Source organism: Pipistrellus hanaki (genome assembly GCF_964339955.1).
Source record: "Pipistrellus hanaki genome assembly, chromosome: 2".
In the NCBI taxonomy this organism is placed as follows: Eukaryota; Metazoa; Chordata; class Mammalia; order Chiroptera; family Vespertilionidae; genus Pipistrellus; species Pipistrellus hanaki.
Window position 1 is genome coordinate 47,349,464 of NC_140504.1, and position 17,913 is coordinate 47,367,376.

Consider the following 17,913-nt stretch of genomic DNA (forward strand, 5'->3'; position numbering starts at 1 on the left):
TTCACCTCCGTGCGGGAGCCCACACCCAGCCACCCCTGGAGGGGACAAGAAACCATCTCTATTGTGGTATCACCGAGAGGGCGGGGAGAGGAGAAGGAAGCCACAGTTGGAGGCACAGGGGGCTGCCATACCCCTGCTTCTATTCCAAGGAGCCTCACTGGGTCTGAGCTGCATTTGACTAAGCCGCCTGCTCTCCCGCCGGTGGCTCAGTTTACCCTCTCAGCCACAGGGGGGAGAGTGATATTTACACCCAGTGCCCCATGGAATGCCAAGAGCCTTAATTAATGTTTGCACGGTGCTTTGGGATCTTTGATGAAAGGAAAACATAAAAGTGCATAGTGTTATTACTGAAATAGTCATTTGGGTGGCTTGCCATGGTCAAGCCCTACCGCCTGAACCATGACACATGCCTCCTCACTGTGACACCGTGATTCAGAGCCAGAAACAAAAAGTGCCCTGTCCGGGAGCCCACGGGGCACGTGCCCAAGGGGGACACGCGCGGCTCGGAGGAGGCTCCCAGCCCACGCTCTTCAACCCGGTCTCCCTTCCAAATACTATCCCACCTGGAGAGCTCCTTCCCTCTTACCGCCCTGGAACCCCCACATCCCCACATGGGGGTCTTCACCTGCATTTCTACCGAACCTGCAAGAAGAAGAATGTGCCCTCTTTACCTCCTTCCCTGTCTTTCGAATCCTAACATCCAGCCACTCTGCCACACCCTGTGCTGGGAGCTGTGGACGACACAGGGATGAATCAGATACATTCTCGCCCATAAAGAGCTGGCTCTCAGTGGGGAGGGAGGAAGAATTGACATTGATGAAGCACCTACTGGGAACCGAGAGCTCACTGGTCCCTTGTTTCATTATTTCATCTACACCAAGTTTCTATTGATACTTGTGGTCAGAGAAGTTTTTGTTGCGAGGAGCTGTCCTATGTATTGTAAGATGCTTAAGAGCACCCCTGGTCTCTACCCACCAGATACCAGTAGCATCCCTCCCAAGTTGTAACAACCAAAAAGGTCTACACATTGCCAAATGTCCCCTGGGAGGGTCAACACACACACACACACACACACACACACACACGCACACGCACACACACAGTTAGGTCCATGGTCTACCAGATAATCCTGTGTCCTGTGAGTGGGAGTAATTGCCCCTAATGTATACATAGGAAAACTGAGGCTTAGGGCAGTTAACTGCCATAGGCAGAAGTGAGGCTGTGCTGATTAAGGATTGTGAGATAACTCGGGGAATGAGGTTACTGGTAGAACCTTCCTCAGGGTCAGGTGGATAAATGTTGATGCATTTGAAGGGATGGGGCTTGAGATTCATGTACAAGGTGGCCTCAAAAGATGAGTGGAACCTGGACATGTGGGGGTGTGAGTTAAGAAAAATCATCAAATCAGAGCAAGAAGGAGAGAGAGTTCTGGTCCAAAGACTGAGTTTGGCTGCAGCCCAGGTGTGTGTCAGGCTTCACTGGGGAGGTCTGAGATATCTCCCTAAGGAGTGCAATATCCCTGTGCAGGCAGTAGGGAGCCGGCGAAGGTTTTAGAGGAGGGGACACGCACAATGAGAGCCACGCTGCAGGAAGGGTAGTATGGCAGGGTCTCCAGGTCTCCTGGGATGGATGGCCCTTGGGCATCCAGTTTTCAAAGCACTCCTATCCTCCTTTTTTTCTCGTGATAGGACATGGGGTTCAAAACATAACCAGGCAATGCAGGAAGAACCCTTTTCCAAGACTGAGAGTGGCTGTAGGGTTTCAGCTATAGGACCTCTGGGTTTTAGTCCACTGAGACCTCCTCTTTCATAAAAAAAGATTTTCTCTCCTACAGAGCAAACAAAATGGCCCCAACCAGCCCCCAGAAGTGTGGGTCTATTATTGGTGAAAGTAAAGGTCTGATTCACCACCCGCAGGCCCTGTAACCTCAGGGCTCACTTCCCAGTCCCCCTGGGAGAACCAGAAGGGTTAGGGCTGCCTCAGGGCTTCAAAGAACGCCAATGCCTTGCACCCACACATGCTTCTCTCATCTAGTTAATAAGCATTGAATCCAAGGAATTGGAGGTCATGTGATCTAGCCTCCCCATGAGGTAGGAAATCCCTTCATGGCACCCTGAAAAGATGGAGTTATGACCCTGGTAGGCCCACTTTAGGGATGAGGTGGACAGTACCACATAATGAGGTCCCCCTGGTATATTGTCAGAATGAAAAATATGGGGAGCACCCAGTGTTAACAAGGATGCGGGTGATCTTACTGATGGAAACATAAACTAATAATAGTGGAGCCATAGTTGTCAAAATTCAAGATGCGTAAACCCATTCACCTGGGTCAGTGCCAATAGCCAGCCACGATCTCGTGGTTTACAAAGCTGTATGTTCAAGAAAGCTCAGTACAACATTGTTTGCAATAATAGATCATTGCAAATAATGCAAATGTTCATCCATTAGACAATGAATCCATACATTTGGGGGTCATCGAAGGATTTAGCTGTGGACAGATGTGGTCAGATTGGTGCAGGACAGTGGATTTCAAATAGTGATTATTTTGCCTCGCTCCTGTGGAAATTTGACAATGTCTGGAGACATTTTTGGTTGTAACAACTTGGAGAAGACAAGTGGCATCGAGTGAGTATAGGCCAGAGCTGTTGCTGAACACTCTCCAGCATATAGGACAACCGCTCCCAGCCAAGAGTCATCAGGGCTGAGATGTCAATAGTATTGAGGCTGAGAAACACTGGTATAGAGAAGATGGGTAATTGTGGCAGCACTATAGAGGATGGATTCAGGGCAGGGGAAAGGGAAGACTGGGAAGGGGAGTGATGGGCACAGGAAGACCTAATTAAAAAATTCTAGTGACATCTCAGATGGAGATGCTGAAAACCTGAGCTAAGACAGGGCAGTGAGAATGGAAAGAGGGAACTAATAAAGAGGTAATATAAAAAATGAAATTCATAAAACATGGTGATGGATTGGTTATGGTGGTAAGTAGGGTAATACGTAATACAGTAGGGCTGTTATGATACGGATTAGGCCACCTTAACAAAGTGAGCCAAAAATAGCAAGAGCTTAAAGATGTTTGTTCTCATCTAGGGATGGGATGGTGCCCTGACTGTATCAGGGACTGACACCCCATCGCTCTACTCTGACATCCTAAATCCATGGTTGCCATCTCATGGCCAAATGGCTTTCTTCAGCTTCTGCCTTCATATTCTTATTCTAGCCCAAGGGAAAGAAGGAAGCTCAGTTCTTCCATGTGAAGGCATGACCTAGAAGCTATCACATCACTTCTAGAACATTCCATTGGCCAGGATTTAGTCATGTGGCTGTTCCTACTAGTACCTGCAAAGGAAATGTAGTATTGAGCTGAGCTCCACACACAGCATTAAAAGTCTTATAACCATGGGAATAGGGCAAGTAGCCATGGGGGGGGGAGGGGGAGGTGTGTGGCTATTAAGAGTCCAGTAATAAAAGAGGGAAATTCATGGAGGGAAATGGCCAGTTTGTTGGCATGATGACCAAATGGATGGTGGGTATGATTAAGAGGGCTAGAGAAGGTGGCAGACTCGTTTTGACCAGGCTGCATGTAAGCCCTGTGAAACTACAGTGCAGACTTCAGACTGAGTCTGAAATTAGTTCCAATCTCAGGGGAAGGTTCTGGGTGGAGGTAGGAGGTCTAAACAGCCAGAAATAAGAGGAGATCGTCCAGAAATGGGGCTTAATCTGGGGTTGACAAACTGCAGCTGTTAAAGCAGGCTCTCAATACCTAGAGGACTGAGTGATCAGCCTATAAATGTCCCGAAGTTGCATGTCAAAATGTGCTGGGTGGGAATGTTCTGTGCAAGTGCCCTTGTCTGGGGCAGCAGCTCAAGACTGTTACCGCATTCTCTGGGTGTGGAGTGAAGTAAGAAGAGGGCCCCCCAATGTTACTGAGACAGGCAGAGCAAGGGAAGTCAACTGAAGGAACCAAGAAAGAGCAATGAGGAGGGACAGGTGCGGCAGGATGGGGAGTTTGTAGAGATGCGAGGGCAGAGATTTGAGAAGAATGTGGTGGCCTGTGGATGAGGCCCATAGGACATTGGAAAACCCATGGCAAGGGCAAGGTCAGTGGTGTGAGAGGTGGTTGTGGGGGGAGTAGAAGGGGCAGGTGCAGAAGGTAACCTGGAACGGCCTGGGGCTTTTAGGGTGACAGGATTGAATATGCTTATAAATTGAGTGGAATTGTTCAGTGGAGATGGAGGGACTAAGATGAGCACAGAAAGATCCAAAGGGCTTAGGCTTCTGGAGTGGTTTCCAAATCCCAGCTCTGCCTGTCGCTGGCTGAGACTTCAGGAAATTAATCCAGCTGTCTGTGCCTCCTTATCCCCACGTGTGAACTCAGGGGGTAACCTGCCTGTGTGGATGATGAAAGGCATAGAAGAAGGTCCTGACCACCGCAGATGCTCAGCAAGTGGGAGTCCCCTTCTTCCTCGCCACATCCCCCCTTCCCTTCTCACAGGATGGTTTCTTGCAGGAAAAGAACAGTCTCAGAGGGAATGACTTTATAATCCTCCTACTCATTGAGCAGAATTTGGTCTATTTAAAGTAGTGCATACCATCCTCACATGAGAAGAATGAAGCCAGAAACACTAAAAATATATAAAATAATAATCATGGGACAAACAAACAGATAGTCACCTTCTTAACATCCCCAGGGACTGCTCCCAGACTCATGCCCATTTGTAACCTGGTTATTAGTGGTGCTTCTCCTAAGACAGGTGTCATGGGATTGCTCTTCTTGCCCGGCGTTCTGTGCCCGATGATGATGTGTTTAGAGTCAGGAGTGTTCCAAGGAAGCTGCTTGGCCGGAGGTTGTCAAGCCTGGGAGCGGTGGGTGGAGGAGAGAGGATTTCACACGTGGAAAAGCAATCCTCAGACAAACAACTCTATTAAAACATAGGCAAACGACATGAGTAGACATTTCTCCACGGAAGATACACAAATGGCCAATACGCATATAAAAAGATGCCTAATATCACTAGTCATCAGATAAATGCAAATAAAAAAAACTATAAGATACTCCTTCATACCCATGAAGATAGCTCCTATTCAAAAAACTAGAAACTAATACCGTATTTTCCGGTGTATAAGATGACCCCCCATTTTCGGTTGGCTTTTTCGGTTCAAAAGTCGTCTTATACGCCGGAAAATACGGTAAGTGTCGAGAAGGATGTTGTGAAATTGGAGTCCTTTGTGCTGGCGTGAGTGTCAAAGGGCATGGCTGCTGTAAAAACCAGCATGGTTTTTCCTTAAAAAAATGAAACGCAGAGATCAACCAAAGGACTTGTATGCATATATATAAGCATAACCAATGGACACAGACACCAGGGGGGTGAGAGCAGGAGTCGGGGATAGGGGCATAAGACACATATGTAATATCTTAATCAATAAAGAAAAAAATAAAAATTAAATGCAGAATTACTATATGATCCAGCAATTCTACTTCTGGATATATATCCAAAAGAATTGGAAGCAAGTTGTCAAAGAGATATCTGTATGTCCATATTCATAGCAGCATCATTCACAGTAGCCAAAGCAAACCAAGTTTCTATTGACAGATGAATGGGTCAACAAAATGAGGTATGTACATACAATGGAATGTTATTCAGCCTTAAAAAGAAAGGAAGTTCTGACACATGCTACAGTGTGGATGAACCTTGAAGACAATATGATAAATCAGCCAGTCACAGAAGGACTAATGCTGCATGACTCCTCTGATAGGAGATACCGAAAGTATTCCAATGCTGGAGGCTGTGGGGAGGATGAATGGGAAGTTAAAGCTTCATGTTTGGGACAATGAAAAGGTTCTGGAGATGGGTCCGGATGATGGTTGCACAACAATATAAATATACTTAATGCCAAGGAACTTTACATTTTGAAACAGTTAAAATGGTCAACTTTATATTGTGTATATTTTCCCACAAAAAAAACACAAAACAATCCTTGCATTATGTTATAATGGAGAATTGAGGACCATTATTTAACTGGTGAAATATTGTTTTATGAAATTAGAAATCAGACCTTTCTGAAAAGATTATAAAAAATAAAGAACACAGGGACCCATTCTGAGCGAGCTAGTCTCAGTCCAATTAGGTGTGGATAAGGCTGTTGAGCCCATCCATCCCCCCACCCCCCCACCAACCCTCCTTCCCCACTCCCACCTCCCCCTCTTCCCCGTCCTGGGCTGAACTCAGCTCACCCTCGGTCCGCAGGCATGCCTAAGCTTTGAAGGAAGGCTGGCCTGTCTGGTTGACAGAAATATGAGCCATTTTCCCCTCCTCTATAATTTTGTCTTTTATATAGTTTCCACCTTTTCTGTAATTGACTTGATGAGTTTATAATGAAGAAAACATTCCTTAAGTTCTCTGTATTCTAAAGACCTCATCCTCCACACTGGGCCCTATGAGCCAGAGCTCAGTTTCTCAAGAGAGACCCCCACTGCCCAGGAGTGTCCCCGGGGAGGTCTCTTTCTCAGGTGAGTCTTGCTGGGGGATCTGATGGCTGGGCTAGGGTCCCAGTCTGCAAACCTCCCAGCACAGCCTGGCCAGGCGCTGAGCGCCAGGCAGACACTCTGTTGGGAGACTACAGAGACCACTTGGGGTGACCTTCAGCCCCCACCCTCAGGGTTCAGTCTTAGGGGACTGAGATGGATAAACAACCAACTTAAAGCACCCCGCAGTCCTGACCTCATGCAAGCAATGCGTCCTAAAGGGGCAGAGGAGGGAAAGGGAGAGGTCACAGGAAGCAAGGTGGGATGGATGCAGGGCTTTGGGGGATGAATGGGATTGTGCAAAGTTTTAAAGGGGCGGGTGAGTGTTCCCGGCTAAGGCCATGGAGCAAAGACTCACAGGCAAGAATGGGTGCTGTGTCACCAAAACTGGTTTGGCTCAGTGGATAGAGCATTGGCCTGTGGACGGAAGGGTCCCAGGTTCGATTCCAGGCAAGGGCATGTACCTTGGTTGCAGGCACATCCCCAGTAGGGGGTGTGCAAGAGGCAGCTGGTCGATGTTTCTCTCTCATTGATGTTTCTAACTCTCTAACCCTCTCTCTTTCTCTCTGTAAAAAATCAATTAAAATAAATTATAAAAGAATGGGTGCTATGTTAGGGGAAGTGAACTATGAAGCTCTTGTCTGCCAGGCTTAGAAATGTGGACTTTTTTTTTTCCATAAGTGACTGGGAACCAAGAATGATGGTCATTTTTTTCCCATTTATTTTATCAAGAGACCAGTCTGCCTGGATCTAATGGCTTCAGGTCTACCTTCTTCTTCTAGCAGCCTCAAGGACAGCCTGAGACCAATGCAGGTAAGCTCCACCAATGTCTATTTTTTTCATATATATTTTATTGATTTTTTACAGAGAGGAAGGGAGAGGGATAGAGAGCTAGAAACATCAATTAGAGAGAAATATCGACCAGCTGCCTCCTGCACACCCCCCGACTGGTCAGGGGTGTGCCTGCAACCAAGGTACATGCCCTTGACCGGACTCGAACCTGGGACCTTTCAGTCTGCAGGCCAACCTCTATTCACTGAGCCAAACCGGTTTCGGCCCAATGTCTATTTGAAAGTCTTTCTTCAAAGGGATTTAGTTTTTGCAAAGAGACAGTTAACAACTGAGGGAGGGTAAGGAGACAGGGCAGGTTTCAGGAAGAGGGAGGGAAAAGTTCTCTTTGGCCTCAAGCAATTTGAGTTACATTTAATTGCACATTTTAATTCGAGACTTCCAAATTTTACGCCACAATAAAGCAGAGCCGCCTTTGAAATGATTAAACTAGCGACGTCGTCGCCCTCACGGCCAGAGCGGCTTCCAGAGCGTCGCCGCACCTAATTAAAGGTCAGAGGCAGGTGCTGTGAGAGCTGCTGTGTTTTCCTTAATTATTGCATGAATGAACAGGTCTGTTTTGAATGTCCTACTTGAATGAAGGTTGTAAAGAACTCTACGCAGGGGCACGTGGGCTGCATCCAGCGAGCGCCATGCTGCCCCTGCTACCCACGTTGAGAAACCTGTCCTGCACATCACTCCGTCTATAAACCCCTCTCCGTCTGCAATCCCAAGCGGAGCAGGCGGATGCTGTTCTCTAGGTAAACGGGTTCAAGAACACATGGAAGGCTCGGAGCCCAGAAAATGGGCCTTCGCCAGTCATTTCCTCCCTTGGGTATCAGTTTTTCATCCACAAAGTGGGAACGTTACATGAGATAACTTCACCTTATGTCATCCGATAAAGGAGAAGAAAGGAAGGCAGGAGTAGAGGGAGGAAGGCAGACGGGCAAAACTCATTTCCGCTTCATGTTTGCATCCACCTTGACTAGTTCCAGACCGTCTTCACTTCTTCCACCCAACATAGGCGTCAGTGCCCAGACCAAATGGCTGTCTGATAAACGCTAAATCAGGCTTCTTTCCAGCCTTCTCACACTGCGCAGATGCATAAAGTGAACCAAATAGCGCCCCCCGGGGATCGGGAGTTGGAGAAGGTGCAGGGGTCAGGAAATTATGCTCTGTTAATGTGCTCCCTGGCATCAAGCTCTCTCTTTCTCATTTCCCTTCTTCTTGTTTTCAGTAAATGTCCTTTGAATCTGTTTATCTTCCTCTCTTGGTTTCTATCAAGAAACCCCCTTGCCAGTGACAAAACTGTGTTTCCATCCATTCACCTCCATCTCTCTGTGTATTTTAAAAAAATTTTTTTTTTTTTTTTTATTTCAGAGAGGAAGAGAGAAATAGATGCGAGAGAATCATTGATGGGCTGCCTCCTGCACACCCCCAACTGAGGATCGAGCCTGCAACCCAGGCATGTGCCCTTGACGGGAATTGAACCCGGGACCCTTCAGTCCACAGTCCACTGCTCTATCCACTGAGCAAAACCAGCAAGGACTGTGTATTTATTTTTACCACTCCTTGTTATTTGAGGTAGCTCAAATAAAATGTAACTAAATAACGTAAGTTAAAAGTAAGAAGGAAAGAAGGAAGAAAAACAAAAGTAAAAGACTAAGAAATCCAGGAGTGAAACTAAAAGTCAACACCCCACCGAAACCAGTTTGGCTCAGTGGATAGAGCGTGGGCCTGCGGACTGAAAGGTCCCAGGTTCGATTCTGGTCAAGGGCATGTACCTTGGTTGCAGGCACATCCCAGTAGGGGGTGTGCAAGAGGCAGCTGATCGATGATTCTCTCTCATCAATGTTTCTAACTTTCTATCCCTCTCTCTTCCTCTCTGTGGAAAATCAATAAAATATATTTTTTAAATAAATAAATAAATAAAAGTGAACACCCCAAAATTCATTTTGTGATAGTTCATTCAGCTGCACACATAGGATTCATGTACTTTTCTGTATGGGTATATGGATGGCAATTCAAACATCCTTTTCTTGTTGTTGTTAAAAAAAATTAAAAAAAAAAAAGGAGGGGGGTAGATTAGACTGGCATGCGGTTTACTGGCATGCGGTTTACCCTACTCTTCTCCCTTCTCTCCATAGCATCAGCAATGTCACAGGCCACAGATGATGGAGTGGAAGCGGGGACAAACCAGAGACATTGCTGATGCTATAGATTCACTAAACAACCCTGGATGGTCTGCCCTGCGCTCACTGGCATGTGAGCTGAGCCATCCCCTATTGGCTAGACCAGGATTGCCAGTGATTCTATCACATGTGCCAACTGCAATCCCAATGCAGAAGGCAATGGAAGCCAAGGCCTTCATGAAATGCTAGGCAGCAAGCAGTGGCTGAGAAGGGAGAGGCCATGGACTTGGTTGTCTCTCAGCATGTAATGGCTGAGGAGAGGAGGCTTGGGAAGGTCAGTCTCATGACATGGGACAACCAGAGAGGTAGGAAAGGGTTAGGGGAGCTTGCCAAAGTGGGCCTTACATTTGCCTCGAAACTTTCCTGCAGGCCATGAGAAAAAGGAAACCGAGTCTGCTTATACCACCAGACATGAAGACCAGTGACTGAAGAGAGATTTAATAACCTGAGACATGGACCAGACAAGCATGTCTTCCAAGGGTCTTTGTTCAGTGGACACTTTGTCGCTTGATCCAAACAAGTACCAAGCATCCTACCAGCAGCGGGAGCCAGGAGCTCTGAGGGCTTGTTTCTCACCACGTCCCTCTGTGTGAGGCTACAGGGAGCAGCGCATGCGCCACAGCACCTCTCCCTGGTGCTGTCTGCTCACCTGAGCTTTTCAACAGCATCAGTGGCCATGAGGCCACCCCTGCTCTCTCCACCCAGTCTCTCCAGAAAATTCAGACCCAGCCACACTAGAGCTGGCCTCTTATGCAATCAAGTCGCCTAAAAAGGGAGAGTCTCCCGATGCCCAACAAAAGAACCACCTGGACATCTAAGCAGAAACAGGAATTCCTTGGGGAGAAAGGAAGATGCAGACATTGGTTTTCAGCTGTGCATTTAAGTGCCATCCTATAACTCAATCTATAAACCCAGCCCAAAAGGCTGGGCTCTGAGTAAGACGCTAGCACTGCAGGCCTGTCGGGAAGAAGACATGCTTAGGAAGCTGTGTCACCCGTGATGGGATGGGTCCCTGTGAATCAGCCCCACTCCCACTGCAGGCACCTTCTCAACAAGGGAGGCCCTGAGAGAGACAGGCCAAGCAAGGATCTCCATTGCCCCACTGGCTCCCTCATCCAATCACTGAGCTGCCCAGAACTCTAGTCTTCCTGCTGCCTCAGCCTTGGTGACAGCTCAAGGGCTGTGTGGTCCAGGAGACCCAGCAAGGTGGAAAAGATCCTTGAGTTCACAGGATGTCTGTGGCATTGAAAGGGGGAACCTTCCGTTTCCTTCAGACTTGACAGTTGAGGGAACTGAGTCCAGAGAAGAGGAGAACTTGTCCAAGGTCTGGGAGTGAAGGGCACAGCCAAATCAGCAGTCCACATTCTCCCCGTCCCCTATCCCTTCCTCTTTCTCTGTCTCTTCTCTCCCTCTCTCTCCCCGTCTCTTTCCTTCTCTTGTCATAAAGCACCTGAACTCAACACATCTGACGCCAGGTACAATAGCACCTGCTGACTTGACATGCCTCCCAGATGCTCTGAGGGAGAAATCATGGGTGGACCTTCTGGATATATCTAGTAATCTAGACTAATAAAGGGTAATATGCTAATAAGACCAGGAGACCAGTCAGGGAGGGCAGTTGGGGGCCATCAGGCCAGCAGGGAGGGCAGTCGGGGGCCATGAGGTTGGCAGGGGAGGGAAGTTGGGGCGAAGAGGCCAGCAGGCAGAGTGGTTAGGGATGATAGGGCAGGCAGGCAGGTAAGCAGTTAGGAGCCAGTGATCCTGGGTTGCTAGAGGGATGTCCCACTCCTGTGGGATTAGGCCTAAACCTGCAGTCAGACGTCCCCCAAGGGGTCCCAGATTGGAGAGGGTGCAGGATGGGCTGAGAGACACCCCCCCCCCATGCATGAATTTTGTGCACTGGGCCACTAGTTTCTTCCATAAAACTCTGCAAGTCACAGAGCACTTTCTCGCCCATGTCTCACCATGGTTATTGCAATAACACTTTTTTGCAACCATCTGGGGGTTAGAGCAGGGCCAAATAACCCAGGGACTTCATACTGTTGCACTAGGAAAAGTGAGATTCCATGCTTGGTGCCAGAAGGTGGGCTTTCTCTCTGTGGACACGGACTGGGCAGCAGTAGCTGCTGAAGAGCAAGAGGCAGTGTTCCCAGTTAGCCAGGAGCCTTGGGCCCAGCCAGAGCATGGACTAAACCAGGGGCTTGGAGAAGACCTCACCAGGATTCCTTCCAACCAGGAGTCATGAGAACAGCCAACCAAAATGAGTTTCTGCAAAGCATGGTGCAGGCAGTAAGCTCACACACTGAAAGCAGCAAGCTTCAAAAGAGCTGTTGTTGGAATGGCTTGTTTTACCGGTGTGTGTGTTTGGGATGTAGACTGACCCAGGGCAGGGTCGATTAATCACAGACCGTGTGAGGGAGGATGGATCTTAAAGAGTATATAAAAGCTTCACACCTGTTGCCAGCAGACACTGGAATTCCTTCCCTCGTAGAGTTGCTGGCCGCAGCTGGAACTCCTGCAGAGACAGCTCCTGGCCCCACATGACTGACCACTCCAATCCTGGATGGCACCAACCAAGTTCTTCCCTGGACTGAGCCAATATCTCCTTTCCTGCTCACCCTGTGTTTCCTACCTGTTGGTCTTCATTCCGTCCCTCAAAAACCACGGGAAACACACCCCTTCTTCTCCCCCATTATCAACCCTGCTTCAACATAGTGACCTACACCCCCAAGTCCCATCTGTTCCTGGCTGAGCACCCCTGACTCTCAGCCAGCTCCCCTCCCATCTCCCTCCCAGTTACTTTCTACAATACTACACCCTCTCTGCTTGATTGTGGCTCCACAGGATTGAACATAACATTCGAGTTGAAAGCCACCATCTCAATCCCTTCCTAGCGACCTGAGGACGCTTTTATCCACATGCCCCTTCTCTCCTGTTAGCCAGTGATTGGACTCATGGATCCAAGCCTCAGATGGGAAGGGCAGTCACATTCATTCAGAGAGCAAAGTTATGGGTCCCTGTGCCCATAATTAAATGTGTGGTAAATGCTGACATTCCAAAGCCTTAATAAGGAAGAGCAGCCCAGCCTGCCTGGCTCAGTGGTTGAGCATTGATTCCCATGAACCAGGAGGTCAGGATTCGATTCCCAGTCAGGCACATGCCTGGGTTGCAGGCTTAATCCCAAGTATGGGGGAGGTGGGGGCATGCCAGAGGCAGCCAATCAATGGTTCTCATCATTGATATTTCTATCCCTCTCCCCCTCTCCCTTCCTCTCTGAAATCAATAAAAATATACTTTAAAAAAATAAGAGCATTTAAGGGCAATGGGATCACAGGTAAACTTCCCCAATAGTGCAACATGTGTTGAAGTAGGGTCTCATTCTGAAGGGCCGCTAATATGTTATATATCCATTCAAGTGAGCACTAATTCTGTCTACTGTGCCCTCCAATGCCATGCTGGAAAAACTACTTAATGCGTAGCTTTTACCCCAAGGAGCCGGGTACATATAGAATTACAGTACAATGTGCTAGATGCTATAACTGAGGCATGGAAATGGGACAGAGAAAAACAAAAATAAAAAACAAACAATAACAAAACGAACAACAACAACAACAACAAAAGAAATGGGACAGGTTAGTTTCCTGTTGCTGCTGTAACAAGTTTCCACAAACCACATGGGTCTCTCTGGCTAAAACCCGTGTCTGCAGGGATGGGTTCCTTCTGGAGGCTCCAGGAGAGGTTGCCTCTCTGCCCTTTCCAGCTTCTAGAGTCAGCCCACATCCCTTGGCCACCATCAACACCGGCGCATCTTCAGATCTCTCTCATCTCCTGCCTCCTTCTCTGGCTTTGGAGGACTCTGGTGATTACATTGGGTTTGCCGGGATAATCCAGGATAATCTTCCCATCTCAGAGTTCTGAACCTAATGGATTCTGCAAAATTCCTTTTGCCCAGAAAGATAACATATTGACATATTAATAGTTTTGGAATTAGGACATGAATGGTTTTGGTAGCCATTATTCTGCCGGCCACAGGGAACAGCTAACTGCCTGAGGGAAGAGGCATCACATGGGAATTCTTTAAGGCTGTGCCCCAGTTTTATGCAGCAACACCCTGGCAAGAAAGAGAAGAGATAATTTACCAGAGGAATTTACAAGACAAGGAGACAAAAAAAAAAAAAAAAAAAAAGCATGGGCTGGTGTTTGTTCTTTATTATTATTTGCTTTCTTTTCTTTTCCAGAAAGAGCCAGTCTCTGCTTGATTCCCCCTAGGTTTGTGAGGCTCACTACCTATGAAGGCTGCTTTCTTTCTGTTGACAGAGAAGAACAGAGGAGAACCTTCCTTAAATTGAATGCTGATGTTTCCATCATCGCTGGAAATGGTATCGATCTCATAGTGCCCAGGAGTTTCTGTCGTTGAACCAGAAAGGAGTGCTGGGCTGTGGCAGGATGGTGGCCCACAGGGGTCTGATCCATGCAGGAGGTTCTCTGCTGCCCGCCCTCAGGTAGACTGTGAATGCCCTGGGGCAGATAGATGTCCAGGCCAATATACTCAGAAGACTGGGCAGTCTAAAGAACTTCATTGATGCCATCCCCTCTACTTCTGTCCTACAAATCAACTGAAAAGGACTTGAATGAGGCTGAATTTGAACTTGAGCTTTGAGGGGCAAAAACTCAGCAATACTGATATTTTCCATTTCTCTTTTGATGTCACTGGGAACATAAATTGCTGCGGGTTTGGAGCCAGTGCACAGGCCCAATTCTCTGCCCTTTGCCTGAGGCGAGCTGGGGTGTGGCGGGCTTCAGCCGGGGTCCCTGCTGTGGCGTCGGGAAGAAATGGGGGGCTCTGGGCTGGGTGGGGCAGTGCAGGGAGGACAGTGCCTGGGAAAGGCTTGCAGAGAAGACACACCCTGCATCCCTGTATCTCCCTGCATCCTCTGTGGACACCCTTGGTTCCTGGGTCTCCTCTGTGCCTGGTGGCACTGCTCTAGGTTACACTCGGATGTGGAGGCAATGGAGTGGATACCATCCTGCCCTTGTGGTGTGCCAACAGGGCACCCGCACTGCTGACCAGGGCTTAGTCCACAGCACGCTTTTACCGGCATTATCCTCTTGGATTCTTATAAGCCAGATGTGTAGTGAGGATTGATTGAATAGATTAGCAGCTGGAACACAGAACCCTGCCAAGGGTTGGACTTGGAAAGAGCAGTATCGGTGCCGGGGAGATAGAAGCACCTGGAAGCGTGGGCGGAGGGTGGACGGGGGTGGAGGAAGGTGTCACTGGGCAGAGGCTGCTCATTGTTCCCGTCCCCCCCCCCCCACCCCCCCACCCACCCCGCCCCGGGCTCCAGGACTCTGGATCCAGCCGCTGGAATGAATGAATGCTTGTCTCTTCATGATGTTGATGAGATCACCTTTATAACATCCCAGATGCCTAATGAGGGCGTGTGCAGCAACTAGGCAGCAAGTCCCAGAATCTCCCTGCCCTCGGCACGCCCTGGTAGTAATGGTGACCTTTAAAGCTGGGAAGCCCAGAATGACTTCTCTCCCCAAAACCTCCTTAGTCATTTCCAGTCTCAACTGAAATTCAGAGGTTCAGAGCCCAACCTGCAATGGTTTCAGAAAAATAAGCTAATTGCAACCTGAAGTGGGGTGAGGGGTAGGGGTTGGGGGGAGGTGGAGAAACCCAAAGTGCAGGAGGAACCCAGGACCCAGGCACCCCAATTTTGCCCTGAGGAAGTCAAAGAAACTTCCAGACTGGAAACTTGGAGAACAGAAAGGAATGGACTTTCAGTTATACATGCAAATCATTTGTACCCAGGTGTTGTCTCTTCCTCCCTGAATCCCACTTAGATGGCAGTAAAGGAATTGAAATGGTATCAACCCACATCATCACAGGGAGGGGAAAGGAATTAGCAGTGGACTGGTGATTTCAGCAAATCAATGGAACTGAACAATGGCAGGTAGGTGAAGAGGAGGAAGCCACAGACGCAGACATCTCATTTTTTAAAATAAAATCCCAGAGAGGCTTGAAAATTCATGACACTAGGCACAGTGTAAGACAGGCCTGAGATTCCGGAGTAAAAATCAGGTAAATGGAACAGTTGTCTCTGCTTTGTTTCCCTAGGAAAACAAATACACAAACAAGCAAGTTATTTAAAGAAATTTCAAGGTCCTTGGAAAAACAACCCTCCATACACATCCTGGCATGTAGAGGTTCCCAGTAAATACTCAGCTTGCTACCCTGGCATCTTCACATGAAACCTGCCAGTCAACAACTATTGCCCATGAGCACAAAGCTCCAAAAGTTGGTTATTTTTATTGCCTTACTTTTAAAATATGAGCCAACAACCAAGGATTTAAGAGAAGCAAGCAAACAACAATAACAAAATCCCAGAGAAAAACAGATACATAGCTCAGAAAGTAAGAGGCAACAAAAATTTTTTAACTCTACTATCCTAAGAAAAATTCCAAAGACTGCAACTATAAAACAAGAATAAGAGTCTATAAACAAAAAGAACAATCAAAGAACAAGGATCACTGAATTCTAAAATACAATTGCAGAAATTAGTAATTTAATTAAATGGTTGGAAGGTAGAGTTGAGAAGTCTCCGGCAAGAAAAAAAGAGACTAAAAAGACAATAGCCAAAACCGGTTTGGCTCAGTGGATAGAGCGTCGGCCTGCGGACTGAAAGATCCCAGGTTTGATTCCGGTCAAGGGCATATACATTGGTTGCGGGCACATTCCCAGTGGGAGGTGTGCAGGAGGCAGCTGGTCGATGTTTCTCTCTCATCAATGTTTCTAACTATCTATCCGTCTCCCTTCCTCTCTGTGAAAAATCAATAAAATATACAAAAATAAAAAATAAATAAAATAATTTAAAAAACAATAGAAAAGAGAAGATAAAATGGATTACAGGAGAGGGGAAAAAATTATCAAAGGAATAGTGTAAGAGAATTTCATACAACTTAAGGACACAGATCTCCAGAGGACTCTGGTGCCTCCAGCAGTGTAAATGCAATAGAGCAATACATGGTCCATCACATTGAAACCAGGACACAAGGACACGGGAGAGATCTGAAAGGCTTTTCTCCAAACCCCAAAAAAGCGTCAACTATAAGTAATAACAAATTCTCAACAGCGGTCTTGGTCAGAGAAGATAATCTGAATGTAGAATTTATTCCCAGCTAAACTAGCAATCAAGTTTGAGAGAAAAAAAGAATAAAGAAAATTTCAGGCAAAGACTCAGAAATGAGGATGCCCTTTGTATTCCTTCTCCTTATAAGATATAAAATGGAGGGTGTAAACTAGGAATTTAGGAAACAATAGAAGCAACTAAGAAAAGCTGTGAAGAGAAGCTTTAGAAAAAAACAGGTCCAGAGTGGTTTCTAGAAATTCTAGAAAAATGGAAGAAGGAAGTGTTTGAAAGGAGTTGTAATCACAGTGTAATCACTTGACACTATAGTAAATAATATTTACAAAGGCACCAACTCCTTTTATTATTTACAAGATTTTTCAACCATCACCAAAATTTTAATTACGATAAAAGAATATGAAAGTCATCAATCTTGACAGAAATTGTGAGGTGGAAAGGAAAAGGAGAGACAGAGACAAACAGGAGCTCTGTGTCTACTTACAGAGCAAGGTGCTAATAGAAATCATCAATAGTTAATGGAACAAGGCATAAAGGTGAAATTTAAAGTTACTAAGGTAATCATTAGAAGAACTAGATATGGTGCTAGAACTTTAAGGTTGAATCACATGAAATTATTGGTTTTTTTAATGTATAAAATGGTTGAATATTAGCAATTTTATATGATTCAACCATCTATGCTAATAAAAAGGTAATATGTAATTAGACCCGGAGACCTTCCAGATTTCCTTCCGGACAAAGCCATGGTGGCAGGGCTAAGGCAGAGGTGGTTAGAGGCAATCAGGCCAGGAGGGGAGGGCAATTGGGGGTGATCAGTCAGTTGGGAGTGAGAAGACCTGCAGGGGCAGGGGTGAGTGAGCAGGTTGGCAGGCAAAGTGGTTAGGGGCAATCAGGCAGGGAGGCAGGTGAGCGGTTAGAAGCCAGCGGTACCAGATTGCAAGAGGGATGTCCAACTGCTGGTTTAAACAGGCAATTGGATGTCCCCCAAGGGGTCCCAGATTGGAGAGGATGCAGGCTGGGCTGAGAGACCCTCCTTCCCCTCTCCTCCCCCCCCCCTGTGAAATTTCATGTACCAGGCCACTAGTGTGTGTGTAGTGTGTGTGTATACACACACAGAAATGCATAATACATAATATATCAATAAATTAAACTGGCTGTTGTGGCTCAGTAGGTTGGGTATCGTCCCGTGCACCAAATGGTTGCCAGTTTGATTCCT